Below are 15,372 nucleotides of genomic sequence, written 5' to 3' on the forward strand. Positions count from 1 at the left end.
GGTACATACAATTCTCTGTTTCCCTGGGAACTTGACTAACGTCAAGCCCACTAGCATTCCTAAGATTGGTTGCCTAAAAAATTCAGATGTTCAGTCAAAATGTTAACAAATCAAATGTAACTGCAACTATTTCACTAACAAATTTGTTGGTGACTCTTTCCAGGTAGCTTTGTTTTAAGGTCAAATATCCCCGAAAGATGTTATTCTTCTTCGGGGCTGGACTCAATGATCTCTAGTGGTCCCTTACAGCCCCTATGACTCTGTGATTCTGTGATTAAGATGCTGTACAGACTTCTTTTTTAGACATTAATTTTATGCATCCACAATTGCATTCCATGATGTGGCCGTTCAACACTGGCTCAGGTGCAGCATGAAAGCATCCATCATGCTTCATATTCCTCATTTCAGGACAAACGGGCCTTCATGCTTGATATAGATAGTTGGACTGTGAAGTCACCTTGATGGTTCTATATTCAAGTTTTCCGACTTTATTTCTGAACAACAACAACAAAAAAAATGTCTGTTGGTGACTTTATTTCTAGGTTTGGGTGTCTCTTAAATGTGAATTGTGCAAAAGATGGACTGCTTCACATATTGCCTACAAATCTGATTAATTAATGGGACACATTGCATATGATGTTATACTCTGTTGAAGACGAACCATGGTACTTGGTAGATACAATGCAGAATATTTGAAACTGGATATGTGATTTCTAAGCTAAAGGGCAACCAACTGCAGTCTTTGCAGGATGTTTCCAAAGATCCTTCCAATGCTGTCATCAACAGACAATTGAAACACTTTCAGTAAGGCCATAATTCTGAAGTCCATGCTATTTCAGCGCTTTACAGAGCAGTGTCATCCACGCTGTGGATATATGTAAAGCCTCTGTCTGCAGAATGGTAGGTTAACTCAAACTCTTCTGTATTCATGTCAACCTTATTGCACAAGTGTGAAGACAAAGCAAATGTGACTCAAATGTTTGATAACAGTCATTAGGTGATTTAAATCTAAACATCCAAGGTACTCTGAAGTTTTATCACAGATGGATAGGAACAGGAATATATTTTTTATGACCTATGCTATGTTTTTGTCTGTAAATGTTCTTCAATTGCTCTCTCTTTTCTTCTGAAGTAATAAACAGCTGCCTTCAAGGTATCAGTAGCAAGTATGTAGGTAATTAAATTTATGACACCATTGGTAATGAGAACATTGTTGACAGCACAAGACCAGAGTCCAATGTATACATCAGAAAATTCCCCCACTCCATATTTAGATGTAACCTTATAATAATTTAGGTGTAAATGCAAATGTCTAAGGCCAGACAATGTTTGCTCACTATTGATCAGGAGTAACTGAACCAGGAGTCCTCCAGTTTTGGACTTATGTTTTCCTATTAGCTGATCTTAATACACTCTTTTCTCTGCCGTTTGGTGGGGGCTTAACTGACTTAAGACTTTCTTAAATTCCTTAAACACAGTTTTGGATGGTCAGGTTCAGAGCTTGTGTGAGGAGCCAGGGCATTTTTACTGTGGCTAGTGGATGAGTGCCTGAGTGCATCTCAGTGAACGTAAATAAAAAGTCAGTCTGAGGGAAATTAGGTCAGTGTAATGCACTCCTGGGAGGAAGAAAGGCAGAAAAAGGTGTTAAATACACCAACTCAGACTCCCTCCAGAATTGCAGAACACAGATTCACATCTGAATTTGGCTCCTATTGCCTGACTCAGAAAAGTGAACTCTTTCCAAGTCTGAAGACACCAGTACATTCTGTGCAAAATCCTTAAAGGGATACTGTTAAACTTGTCTAGCTCACAAATTAACTTAGCTTGACATATCTTGGGTTTTACTCTGGAGGCACAGCTCTATTCAAAGAGTCTGCACACAGCAGAAATGAGAAGAAGAGAACATGCTGCTCATGACCTGTCACTGTAACGTGTGACCTGCAGCTTTGGTGCCATAGATACTTAAGCTGGGATTGCACGGATCTTTGTTTTTTAGGTGGAAGAGGAAAGAGAACAAGATAGTATGTTATAGTACAAATACATTGCAAGGAATCTTCCAAGATCATTACAGTAAGACATGTAGGAAGTGCATGCCAAAATAGGGGCTGGTTGGCTTGCAAATGTGCCACTGCTATGTTATCTGCAAGAAGAAAACATACATGACAAGACTCTCTTCTACCATCTTTGTGAAAGGAACTCATTTGACAAATTGAAAGATGATGAGAAAGTACTAGTGGTTGCAATTGGCTTGAGATTTTAAATTCAGGATCAGATTCGGAATCATAGAATAGTTTGAGTTGGAAAGGACTGTTAAAGGTCACCTAGTCCAACTCCCATCCAATGAACAGGGACACTTACAGCTAGAGCAGGACCTACAGTAGCTCAGGAACCTGTCCTGCCTGACCTCAAGTGTCTCCAGGGATGAGGCATTCACTGCCTCTCTAGGCAACCTGTTAGAGTGCTTCACCACTCTTATTGTAAAAAGCTTTTTCCTTGTATCCAATCTGAAACTCCCCTCTTAGTTTGAAACCATTTCCTCTTACCTTATCATATCAGACCATGCTAAAGAGACTGTCCCCTTCCTTCTTACAGCCCTCCTTAAGGTACTGATAGGCCACTATCAGGTCACAGAATCACATAATGGCCCAGGTTGGAAGGGACCTCAAGAATCATGAAACTCCAACCCCTCCACGAAGGTTTAGTTCCTCACCTGCCTGCAGAGTGCTGGGTGGCAAACACATGGCTTTCACTAAGGAAATCCCCTGCCACCATTCTCCAGATCTGCCCTGGAAAGGACTAATGACCTTCAGACACTGCTGCCTCTTTCTCTTTCAGGCGTTCTCTAAAAAGTGATAGCATAAATTGTGTCTGGTGTGATTCACATGCCAACATATAGTGGTGACTAACACCCAAGACTTGAGGAGAACAGAGGTCACAGTTCAGTCAGACGGTGTGGAGGTTCAGAACTGCCTTCCAGGTTTTATGTATCCAAGAAAGTCTGGGGAAAATACTGCAGTTTCTCTTCTACCAACAAAATTTGGCTTTACAATATAAAGATTGCAAGCCCAAATCCTTCAAAAAGGAGAGGTGTTCCAGCCAGCCCTCTGATCATCTATGTAGCCCTCCTCTGAACCCAATCCAACAGCTCCACATCCCTCCTGTGTTTGTGGCCCCAGGCCTGGGGACAACACTCCAAATGGGGCCTCAAAATGGCAGAGCAGAGAGGGATAGTCACCTCCCTCATTCAACTGGCCACCTCTCTATTGATGCAGCCCAGAGTACTGCTGGCCTTTGGGGCCTTTCCAGGTACCTTTGATTGGCATCCCTCCTTTTGTTGTGTCAACTGCACCACTCAGCTTGGTGTCATCAGCAAACTTGTTGAGAGTGCACTCAATCCCACTATCTAGTGGGATCCCATTATGTTTTCCTTTAACTTATTACTGTCAGTGCTGGAAACAAATAGCTCAAATTATAGCTTATTTGTTCTCAAGTTCATCATGGACTTCCAGTTAAAGAGTATAATTAGTTTATTAAAAGTTTGCTTCTGATCAGTGCTACTGACACCAAGAAGGGCAGGGGGAAACGCAGAAAGACGAGTTCATTTTTGCCCAGCAAGGATGCAAGGTAGGAATGCAGAAAGAAGACAAGCAGTGTCAGCAGCCTACGGCATCATGAAGTGTCTGTGAGAGAGAGCAGCAGCCCCAGCACAGCTGTGTCCCAGAGACCACATTTGTAATGACTCGGCATAGCACATGCCAGAAAGCCTGCCTACCCCCGCAACCATCAGAGTTGTGAGTGGATGCTTTAGGCCGAATTAATCCCTGGTGGAAGCTCAGGAAAAGCCAGGGGAGCTAGAGGCTCAAAAAAAGAAAAAATTATAATAATAATAATAAAAAGCAGCTCTTTATTAACATCACAGCTTGGAAGCCAGTGTTTGTACATCAAGAAGCGATAAGCAACCAAAATGATGTTGGAGATGAAGAGGTCTTCTCTTTCGAAGAACTTCTGACTCCAGCATTACTCATCCTTATTTCCTGCTGTCCCTTCTATTCATTCAAGTGGCTGGTAGGAATCCAAAGCCTGTTAATTATCCCTTGCTGCAGAAACAGGCTAAATATCTCTCCGCGATTTGATCAGCTTCATGGACGTGGGCCAAGAGATTAGTACCAGATCATGCAAGCAAAGGATCAGCCTGAGGTCTGCTGCAAGCCCACACTTCAAACAGGGGAAAGTTTTACCTATGTAGGAATTGCACCTGAAAACTGGGCTCTGTAACATGATAGAGAGGGTAACATCTGCCAGGGTTTGCCAGATGTTGAATGTACAAACATATGTTTGGGCAGCCTCATGCAGACTTTCATAGCCCATAAAGAAGACACCTAAGGGGGTATGCTTTCAAGGGCTGGAGTCGGCATTTTTGGTTGGGGGTGATTAATTTTGGTTGGGAAGTGAGCAGTAATGGTGGTGAAAACTGGGAAAAATAAACTTCAATAGAAGTCTCTGCAAAAGCAGAAATTCCCAGAAAACATGTAGACCAAAGCCAGTTTTCTTTAGGAAACATGATAAAAGAAAGTCTGACCAAACACTGACTTAACTCAGCCTTTTACTTGCTGCCAGGCACTTCGAGGTGCAAATATGCAGATTTCCAGTTAGAGCTGAAGTACAGGTGCAGGGCTGATAGCAATTCAATGAAAGCAGTATGTAAAGTAGGTATCAGTGTGCAAACTGGGGCTGCATAAAGACAATTGTTTGTGCTCTTTTCAAATGTTATGCACTATTCAGTTCAACCTGTGTCATGCCTGACCACATAGAGTTAAATCAAAACAAGCTATTAGGTCAAACAGAGAGGAAATTAAACAATGGCAAAGGTAAGTTCAGGCTGAAAAATATCAAGAGGTTTTGAGGAAACAATAGGGATGTTATTAATTGTAAAATAGCCAGTGTGCTCCAAGCAGGTTGGCAACATTCACTTTTCCAAGCCTGGGGTCAGAATCAAATAAGACACTAAATCATCAGAGCAACCAGGGTTGAGAAAAGCAGAAGAACTGACTGCATTGCTGAGGGTTATGAAGAGCATGTCAGTGAATGTTGGCCTCTGGACAAAACACCCAGACAGAGACTTGCAGACCACACTGCAGTTCAGCAGTCTGCTTCAAGCTGGAGATGGAGATAAAGGGCTGAAGAGCTGCTGGTGCCTGCAGGAAAGGTCTCTGGAGGTTTTCAAGACAGCAACATCCCTGTAGGTATTCAAGAAACAGAGACATGGCACTGATGGGCATGGCTAGTGGGCATGATGGTGATGGACTGATGGTTGGACTAGATGATCTTAGTTGTCTTTTGCAACCTTAACAATTCTATGATGCTATGAAATTCCTGCATCACATTACTCCAGATCAGGGAAAGCTTGTGGTACTGATAGCTGTTTAGTTATAGTCTTATCTGTGATTTACTAAGTAAATATCAGTATTTCAGGTTTCCATGACAAATCTTGAGTCTTCATGAAGAATGCATTTATCCAACCAGGCTGAAGTCATTCAAAATATTGGTTGGAGAAATACAACATCCTCTCACGAATAATGGAGCATGGCATAGGGAAGACAGTGAAGGAAAGGGTACGCCTTTGTCTTGTGCTGAGCATGGCTAAGGTGGGGCAGCCCAGTACATCAAGCAATTCTGTTCAAGTTCTGATCTACAGGGACTCTCCCAGGTGCTGCTTCCAGCCCCAGAGCTTGCACAGCCTTAAACACCACCACTATGTGCTGCAGGCCGCTTTGCTCACCACACATTTATTGACTTAAATGTATGCCAAATTCTCAGTCTCACCAACAGGCAAAATAACAAAATGCTTAGAAATTTACTTAAACTTCTAGAATATATACAATAAAACAAAAATGAGGGAGCATCATATTGCAGGCCCTTCGTAAGTTCCCACAGCTGTAAATATAAGACATAATGGAAGAGCTGCCCAGATTGCCCATACCCCATATTGTCTCTAGTGTCACTACACAGACCGGATGACACCTGCTGCCCAGCTCTTTGATGAGCCCTTGGGTTTCTCTGGAAACCCTGAAACAGTCGGTGAAGGCAAGAGCACACAGCCCTTGCCAAGGTCCCCATGCAACCCAAAACCCGGCAGTGCTCTCAGGTAAGCAACAGGTGAGGTAAGGCACTGCCACAACTTAGTGGCAAACACCTCCTCTCCCAAAACTCCACCCAGAACTCACTCCAGCATTGTCTGACTTCTGATTGAATCCTTTCAAATTGTGCTTATGTAAGTAGATATAACTGCTTCAGAGTCCATCCCTACTAATATGCCACTGTTTCAAAGGACATTCATGAGAAGAGACTCTGGCCATTACCATTCCAGTTGGCCTTGGTGTCAGAAAACGTGCCTTGGCACATTTAATTTTCCAGCATAGATGTGTCCACGAGGACCAGGAAATATCACTCAGAATTAAATAAATACATAAAAGAGAATATTTTTCAATATCTACAAGGAAATTTTGGAGAAGTTGATCAATGCCAAATATTTTTTTACACTTGATGTGTCAGCAGGGTTCTGGCAGGTGCCCTTAGCAAAAAACAAGCACATATTTGTGCATATTCAACACCCTCTTTGGGAGATAGTTTCCTCCAGCCACCATATGGGTTGTATTCAGTATCCAAGGTGTCTTACAAGTAAATAAAACATTTTATTTTATTTTTATCATATTTGGAGTGCTTAAGCCTAAACAGATGAGGAAAAATAGCAAAATAACAAGACTAAAGGCTCCAAGCAGCCTTGGAAATAACTAGATTTGCTGTGAAGAAATCAAACAAACAGTAACACAAAGTTAAATGCTACATAATGAAATGTGCACACCTGGAGAGGAAGTTGTGACAGCATGTTGTACAGAGACATCCTAGTGTATACGTGCTGTCACTAACACGCCTGTCCCAACAAGCAGAGGATGCGCAAATGTCTCGTAATGGTGAACTCTAGAAACAAATGCATGGCTTAAATACTGTATCAAAAAACAGGGAAAGCTGATATTGTTAAAGGAGGCTCTGTGCTGAGACAGCCCAGCCCTAAAAATCCAACCAACCTACCAGTGCCTCTGAACGTGGCACTGGCACAGTGCTGTCACAGCAGGCAGGTCTGAACACTGCGGTCAGATGTCTGAGGTCCATCATCTTTCATCTCGAGCTCTGGGGTTTCAGATAGTTGCTTGAGGAAGTGCAGTGCTAAGATTTAAAGCCAAGTAAGAACAATATGCTGCTGTTACAAATTATGCCCTGCCAAGCTCTTCAACCAAGAACGTACAAAGCTTTGGTTCCTTCATCTTTCCAGCTCTGTGTGGCAGTTGTACACAAACCCAGTCAGCATGGAAAATGTCTGGACCACATGAAAAAAATGTGAATGTTCTTGGTCTGAAACAGCCTATGTGATATCCAACTGGAGGAGTCAAAGGCTCGACTGGTGTCAGGGAGACCTTGTTGGCCAGAAGTGTTGGGTGCAAGAAGTCTAGTTGGCTGCTGGTACACAGGGATGCAGGGACATCTCTGAAGTTTTGCTATCAGTATCAACATGATTTTTCTTGTGGAAAGCACTGGTTACAAAGAGCAGTCATACCCTCAGATACCAGTTACTCGGGGGCAGGTGAGATCTAAAAAGACAGTGGCCATGATTAAGTGTAGGACAGAGTCTGTACAACACCACAGTCGCCACGTTAGCTAAACTGTGCTGCTTGGTTGGCTATCTGATATTTTGCATTATCTACATTTTCCTTGCTGTTATTTTTACAGTCAGTGAAGGAAGAGGATGTCTATCTACCTTTAATAATGGCTTGCAGAATTCAATTGGAGTTAGTTTTCATGCTGGGCACAAGCCCATTATCATACTGTGCTGTCACTTGGCACCAAGGCACTGAAGGATGTGACCTGTTACACTTCTCAACTTGGAATGATCTGCAGTCAAAATAATGGATCTGACCATGGACATCTGCACCAAGATGCTCCATCTAGCCCATGAATCCCCTTGGTATGCCAAACAGGACAAGGGTCACTTTTTGAGTGCAGTGGTAAAAGCATAGAAGTTCTAACAAGAGGAGGAGCGAATTTCATTTAGACAGTGAAAAGACAAAAGCAAAAGGATTAAAACATGAGATAATCTGAACACAATGACCTGCTGTTTAAATCCAGACTGGTAATGCAGAGGGAGAAGAAATCAATCAAGTAGTGGACCAACTATTCCAATTTAAATAGTCAGACATTTCCTTTTACAAATAACTGGCATAAAACAATAGAAGGTGGATAGAAGGGACTGAAGATTACATTATTTTTATCAAGCAGTGTTGTACTTGGGGATTAGAGGAAGTAATATTCATGATCTTTTAATAAAGTCTGGTTTTGGCAGCTTTTTCAGCATCCACATGCAGAAAGAAATGTCACTTCCAAAAATCAGATTAATGGTAAATCTAGTTCTTTCATTTCTCCTGAGCTTCATCCTATTGACTTTCAAATCACTGAGTGATTTAGAATACCAGAGCGTTTCAGAAATAGAATATACTTGGTGGCATTTCAAGTATATTATATTATATTTTGCTCAAGTGTGCAATGTCCAATTCAGCAGATTGTTTAACAAAAAGCAGCTACAGGGGTCAATAAACCTGACTCAGCAAAGACGTTACTGGAAAAATTCAAGCTGATAGATTTTCAAAAAATCTGAGATAAACCACATCACTGGGTTTCAAATTTTAAATGAATTTCACAAAGAAGTGATTAAAAAAACACAGTATCAGAGAGAAAGTTAGCAGAATACTCAAAATCCCTTGCTTGTAACTTTAGTACTTGTTTTGTTGTGGGAGTAAATCAGAGGATCAATACCATCAGTGAAATTCTTACAATTTTCTGTGGGAAGCATATTGTATTAAAGAGACTCTAATCTAGCAATCCCTTGATCATTAAAACTCTCGGTAATCAAAAGAGGGTCAAAAGGCAAACAAATGAAATGAAATCCAGTGATTGCAAAAATAAACAGTTGAGCAATAGATGGTAATTTTCATGAAGCATATGCAGTAGTTCATATTGCCAGTGTGGGTGGACTGGGAACAAGACTGTATTTCAGGAATAAACAAACAAACAGATAAATAAATAAATAAAGATATTTGTCTGAAAATGATTTTTTATTTTTTTTTGCTACTCTTTTATCCACCACAATTGTGTGGTCTGTTTTTCAGAGAAAGAAGAAGCCAACTGAACTTCCTTTGGCCAGAGATGTATTGTCTCAGGAGTGGAGTCAGGTTTCTCTTGAATAACTGAAGGCAAGATTGTTGTCTTATATTATATGTGTTGTTACCAAAGCTATTGTGGATGAAGACCATACCCAAACCATAACAGACTGTACCAAGTCCAGAGAAATATGTCCTTTTCTTCTTATTCAGAAAAAAAAAAAAAAAAAAAACCAACCAAAAAACTTTTTCCATTGTACCACTGGGAAAACATCTGTTGTTAATCCATGTCCTTTTAGAAGGCTGACTAGTAGCAGTAGATTAGTCTTAAGGAAAAAAATCTTCCTTAGTGCCCTTCCTGCACCCTAAACATACCAAACCAGGGAATGCAGATGTGCCAGAATCCAGCAGGAGGTGATGCAAGATGAGCTGGAGGCATACCCAGTTGTCCAAGTAAACCTTGAGTTTGCATGCAAGACTTTGTGTTTTTCTTATGTACTTTTTTTCATTCTTTTAAAAATACTCCACATGCAAAACCTGTGCAGAAGATACTGGGAAGAAATCTAAAGACGTCTGAGGAATATCCTTAGACCTAGAGCACGGAGGAGTATCTTCAGCACATAACCTTCAGATCTCAAAACCTGTGATGACTGCTGGCTTACTCCATTTTGTCTAGGAAGTGGCCTTTGACATTTTCTCATCCATTTAGAGATCTTTGTGCTATCAATTCTGTGTCTGCTTTCAGGAGAGCACCAAATGAACTCTCCAAAGGGAAGCAGGGGCACTGTGTGTGTTAAGACAACCAAACCTCTGCACTCCTGGACCAAGAGCCTATTCACACAGCACAATGTAAAGACAATCGTAATGGGAAGTGGTGTCTTTTGCTGCTATCTAATCTGTATCTGGGATTGTATTTGTCTATGTCATCTGAGTTGGAACATAAATCAGATCATCTCTGTCCATTCTGTTTTTGCTATTGCCACGTTTATTTTACTCACTTGCTTTCTTCTACAATAGTACTGCACTTTCCATTATCAGAATACTTTAGTTCCAGGAGTAATGCTGTTTTTGAATTTTCTATCATTTCTCTTATTTTACCCTTTTTCTTCCACTATGTTATTCCAGCAGTCACATAGTGCAGAATGAGGGAAAATATCTCCCCTTCACACCATAGCCTTGATACCATATTTGGTGTATATTCTCATTTTATGTCTGTCATATATAATGTACAACAACAATCTTCATTACAGATGTTCAAGATGAGTCATCAGTATGCTCTTATGCTCCTTATACAAAGGTCAAACACTCTTTCCTTTCTCCCTCTTCATGATGTAGCCCTATCCAAATTAACTTTTACAGGTAAGCAACTAGTGAATGAGACAAGACAACAGTACCTCAGCCTTTCATTGCCCTCTAGTGCAGTATTTTATACATAGGCATCTCTAATGAATGTCATATTGTTGGTCTAAGTAGTGTTTTACATGCTGGAATCTCAGGAATTACAGTAAATAAAGTGGAACAACAAAAATGCCACTCTAAGCTATGTCACATGATGGTCACTGCTTGAATCAGAACAAGCAGGAAGAGAAGAGAGAGGAAGTTGTTATCTGTCTGACAAGGTAGCATGGTTGCTCCTAAAGAAGGCTGATGCACAAGAGTTATGGATTTGGGTCTTGAAAATAGAGACATGTGACTTCTACTTAAGTATTTTGTTTTAATCTTTTAAAAGTGAGTCACGGCAGTTTTGCATCTTGGGTGCCCTACGGAACTTAGGTAGCAGTGGAAGGATAGAGATTCAAGACCTCATGAAGGCACTATGAAGGCACTATAAAGGCGCAGAGTATGTTTCCATCTCAGGTTTGCACTACCTAAAAAAAAATTCAAATGTACATCTCAAAGATGATGAACCTGCTCATTCCATCTGCTTTTTCATGTGAACAAGGGAATGGCCTTAGAGTAATGATGTTAACATCATGACATTAAATTATATGACTATTTCTTTCATTTGACAGTGGAATTTGCTATTGTATTGGTGTGGTCCTACTTTCTCATGGTTAAAATAAATGATTTTGTTCACCCTTGCAGGAATGTAAAAACTGCATCCAAGAGTTGAACTTCTGCTGCTAGTAAAGTCAGCGGAGGTTCTGCTATTGATTCCACAGAAACAGAATTCAGATCTAATGGCTTGCTTGTGTTATACCAAAGTTAGATTACAATGCCTACAATATTGTCTGCTGCATAGGGCATAAAAACTTGTTTCTAAGAAGGACTGATTATTTTGACAATGGGAAAAGCCCTCCTCTTGGAAGGCCTTGTGGTGACCCACTGGAGCCATACTCCAGGGCCAAACACAAGGCCACGCACCTAAAGCTATAGTAGTGAACATCAGCTTGCAACATCCAAGCTGCAGTACCTTCCTTGTCATCCAGAGGCGTAGATGAATGTTAAGTCAGGCGGTCTGAGTACTTCAGCAGTCAAAAATGTTTCTGTCTCAAACAGGAACAATGAAAAGTGATGACTGAAAACATCAAAATGTTTCCCTCTTTTCAAGTACTCAGGTGAACAGAGGGCAAAGTTTCCAGACTCTCATCCTGGACATCCTGGGATCAGTCTTCAATCATGTTTGTTGGGCAAATTATTTGTCTCATATTCTGGTTCCTTTGAGTACATCTTGTCCCTCTCTGAGAGAAAAGCTCTAATTCTCCTGGCCTTGGACTAGACCTTGGATTGAAGTAATCTTTGCAACTGTCAGCCTCATCCTGCAAGGTCCTTTAGGCTGAATGGTACTTTCATGTAAGCTTCTATGAGCAAACTTCTTAACACTGCATCACAGCTTATTTTTTATAACAGAAGATTAAAAAGCAGCATGTTTACTTTAGATTGTAGCAGGCAAACAATGTTATCTAGAAGTTTACCGTCCTTCATCAAAGAACTTGAATGGCATTTCTTTATTAATTTTTCTAGCAAGTCCCTTGCTATTAATCCTGTTCCATGTCTCCTTCAGAAATTTTTTGACTCTGTTTCCTGGAGTTTTGATTCTCTTCCATATCCTGGCTGGGATACATCCTGCCCCAGTGGGCAGAATTTGCTGAATTCAACAGCTGCACAGATGTACAGCATCAAAGCAGATGGCATTTACAGCAATCCTAAATGCAATTGTATTCCTCCTTGCCTGTGGACAGTCAGCACCTCCTAGGACGAAACACATTTTCATACTGTAAATCCGTCACAGTATTTAAAGACACTTATAAACATATGGAATTCATAAATTACTCAAGAGAAGTCCAGCATCCTTCACGACTTTTTCTGAAGCTAAATATTCTACAGAAATGCAAACTATTATTATCATGTTATGCGACCAATAGCAGTTAGAATTAGTGAAGAGATCACTGCCACTTTCTCTTTGCACTGTACTATCATAATATGTGCTTAAAGTCCATTGGACGCTTACAGTTCTGAATAACCCCCTGCTTAACAACTTATTTGTATGAGCAAAGAGAAAATGAAATTAAAACAGATTGAGCAGAACTAAGTAATGTTCATAATCTTAAAAATAGTGAGCTAACTAAGTTAGGATGAGTAAATCATTTTATCTCCATTTCCATCAGATTTAAAATCAGGATAGTTTGAAGAAAACGAGTCAGCTGTTGTTACTGACAAAATATGCACACCATTTTCTATTGGAATGTCTGGGGCAAAGCGAACTGATACAAGAACAGCTGGATGTACTTTGAGGAAACAATAAAAAAAAAAGAAAAACGAAGGCAGCTTCAGGGGGCATTTTGATATAAAAAGAATTTGTCTGAGATGGTTATGGTCCATTAGATTAATGCTTGAGCAAAAGACAGTTGAAGCTGAAGTCTCCCTATCAGCTTTGTTGGACTTTTGATGAGGCCATAAAGCAGATTACAGTGTGAGCTGAACTCCATCCTTAGCTATTGCAGGTGTTACTCTTCCAGATACAAATTACTGGCAACTAAAAAATACTGAGGGACATTAAGTGTTTCTAGCAGATGACACTGAACTAGTCATTGAAAAAAAAGACTTGCTTCTGATTAATGAGTATTTGGTGCGATTTCAATACATTGTGGTTACCCTGACCTGCAGCTTTCTGCAACCTCTGGAAGTTTATTCCACTGCTGTACTTGGACCATACAGACAAAGGTCTCTCCTGTGGTGAAAACTGTAACATTAGATGGTTTTCTGTTTGGACTTACCACATAAGTCTGTTTGCTAATTCACTCTTTGTTCCACAGACATGTGTTATGGGTCTGGAGAACAGCATGCTGAAAAGAAGTAAGGGGAGAGGTGAGATGGGGCCGGTAGAGGCCAATGGAGCAGAGAGCACATTTCTTCAAGATGCAAAGTTATTTCAGCTTTCCCTGTTCCAGAAGGTAGAGTGGTCCCAAGGCAGCATAACATTGGCTTTTCTCCTTTCCCTCTCTCAGCAGCCACTTCTTCCACAGAGCTTGTCCAGCCAGAGGAGAGAACTTTGTTTTGAACAAGGATAATTTTATCCTTTTTCTGGAATGCTGTCTCAGCTAGAAAGTGAAATGAGAATAGTTGAGGGAGTCTATGGATTCCTATTTAGGTGAAAAATGAGACATTGATCTCTTTCAGCCCACTAGAAACACTGTGGAACAGAAGCTTTTTATTTTTATTTAATTATTAATGATCGAATAGCAATGATAATAACTCACCCAGTACTGTCTGGCAGCGTGTAATTTTAATTCATCTTTACTTTCCAAGACTCTGATTCAATGTTATAAAATACAACTCGTAATGTGTCTTGGATTTTCCTTATCAGCATCAATAGGAGTACTGTCACTCCAAATGTAGACAAGGAGATCACGGCCCCATTCCAATAAATTTTGACAGAGCTGGTTTTCATGGGAAAAAATAGTAGGTATCATGCTTCCAGCAGCTTTGACATTCCTTAGAATGCTGATGCACAACTCAAATGACAATACATAAGCTGCATGGGCTTTACATTTTGTGTCAGAAAGCAACAGGATCACCTGAAGCCCTGCCTGGGCTGGACAATCACCTCCCTCATTCGACTTACCACCTCTCTTTTGATGCAGCCCAGAGTACTGCTGGCCTTTGGGGCTGCAAGAGCACACTGATGGCTCATGTCCAAGTTTTCATCCATTGGGTACCCCCATGTCCTTCTCCTCAGGGATGTTCTCAATGAGTTCCTCTCTCAATTCGAACACATATCTGGGATTGCCTTGACCCTAGTGCAACAACTTGCAATTGGCCATGCTGAACCTTATTAGGTTCATGTAGGCTCACGTTTCAAGCCTTTTCAGGCCCCTCTGGTTGGCTGCACCCCTCAGCCTGACTGGTGTCATCAGCAAATGTGCTGAGTGCACTCAATCATCATCATCTATGTACTGATAAAGATGTTGAAGAGCACTGGTCCCAAGATGCACCCCTAAAATTATACTTTATAGCTAATGGGAACTTCTCTTCCTTTATCCAGTCTGTGCCGCTGCCTCCTGTCAAGGCCAGTGCTTTTCTTACCCACCAAAGCCCCAAAACAGGTACCATATGGAACACTAAAAGATTTCCCACACCGGGAGTCGAACCCGGGCTGCCTGGGTGAAAACCAGAAATCCTAACCGCTAGACCATGTGGGAACACAAGAGCTAGTTGTTATCTTGACCTAAGCAAGGTTTTCAATACTGTCTCCTGTAATATCTTCACAGAAAAGCTGAAAAAGCATGAGCTAGATATGTGAGATTAGTGGTCTGAGAGGTGAACAGAAACTGGCTGAACTATTGATTTCTAAGGACCGTGTTCCTTGGTATGACAGAGGCAAGTCACTGATGGTGTACTCCAGGGTTTGATAATGAGTCCTGACCTGTTCAACATCTTTATTAATGACCTTACCAGTGTGGCAAAGTATACTCCCAGCAAATTTGCAGATGATGCGAAACTGAGAAGAGTAGCTGCTACACTATCCTGTTGTTCCATGAGACCTTGACAGAAAGGAGAAATGGGCCAGCAGGTATCCCACCAAGTTAAAGGGGAAAAGCAAAGTGCTGCAGTGCAACTCCATGCACTAGGACAAGGTGGATGGCAGCTTAGTAGAAAAGGCATTTTGGACTACAGCTGGACAAGGTTAACGTGAGCCAGCAATGTCCCATTTTGACAAAGA

At 41.0% G+C, this 15,372-nt stretch overlaps 1 non-coding gene across 1 annotated transcript; it reads right to left on the bottom strand.

Moving 5' to 3' along the window:
- Nucleotides 1-14,779: 14,779 nt before the first annotated feature.
- On the bottom strand, nt 14,780-14,851 carry TRNAE-UUC (transfer RNA glutamic acid (anticodon UUC)). Its single transcript has one exon. It is a non-coding gene; the product is annotated as a tRNA-Glu (tRNA).
- Nucleotides 14,852-15,372: the final 521 nt, after the last annotated feature.

Source organism: Coturnix japonica, chromosome 2, assembly GCF_054131305.1.
Source record: "Coturnix japonica strain WE chromosome 2, WE-NBRP24, whole genome shotgun sequence".
Taxonomy (NCBI): domain Eukaryota; kingdom Metazoa; phylum Chordata; class Aves; order Galliformes; family Phasianidae; genus Coturnix; species Coturnix japonica.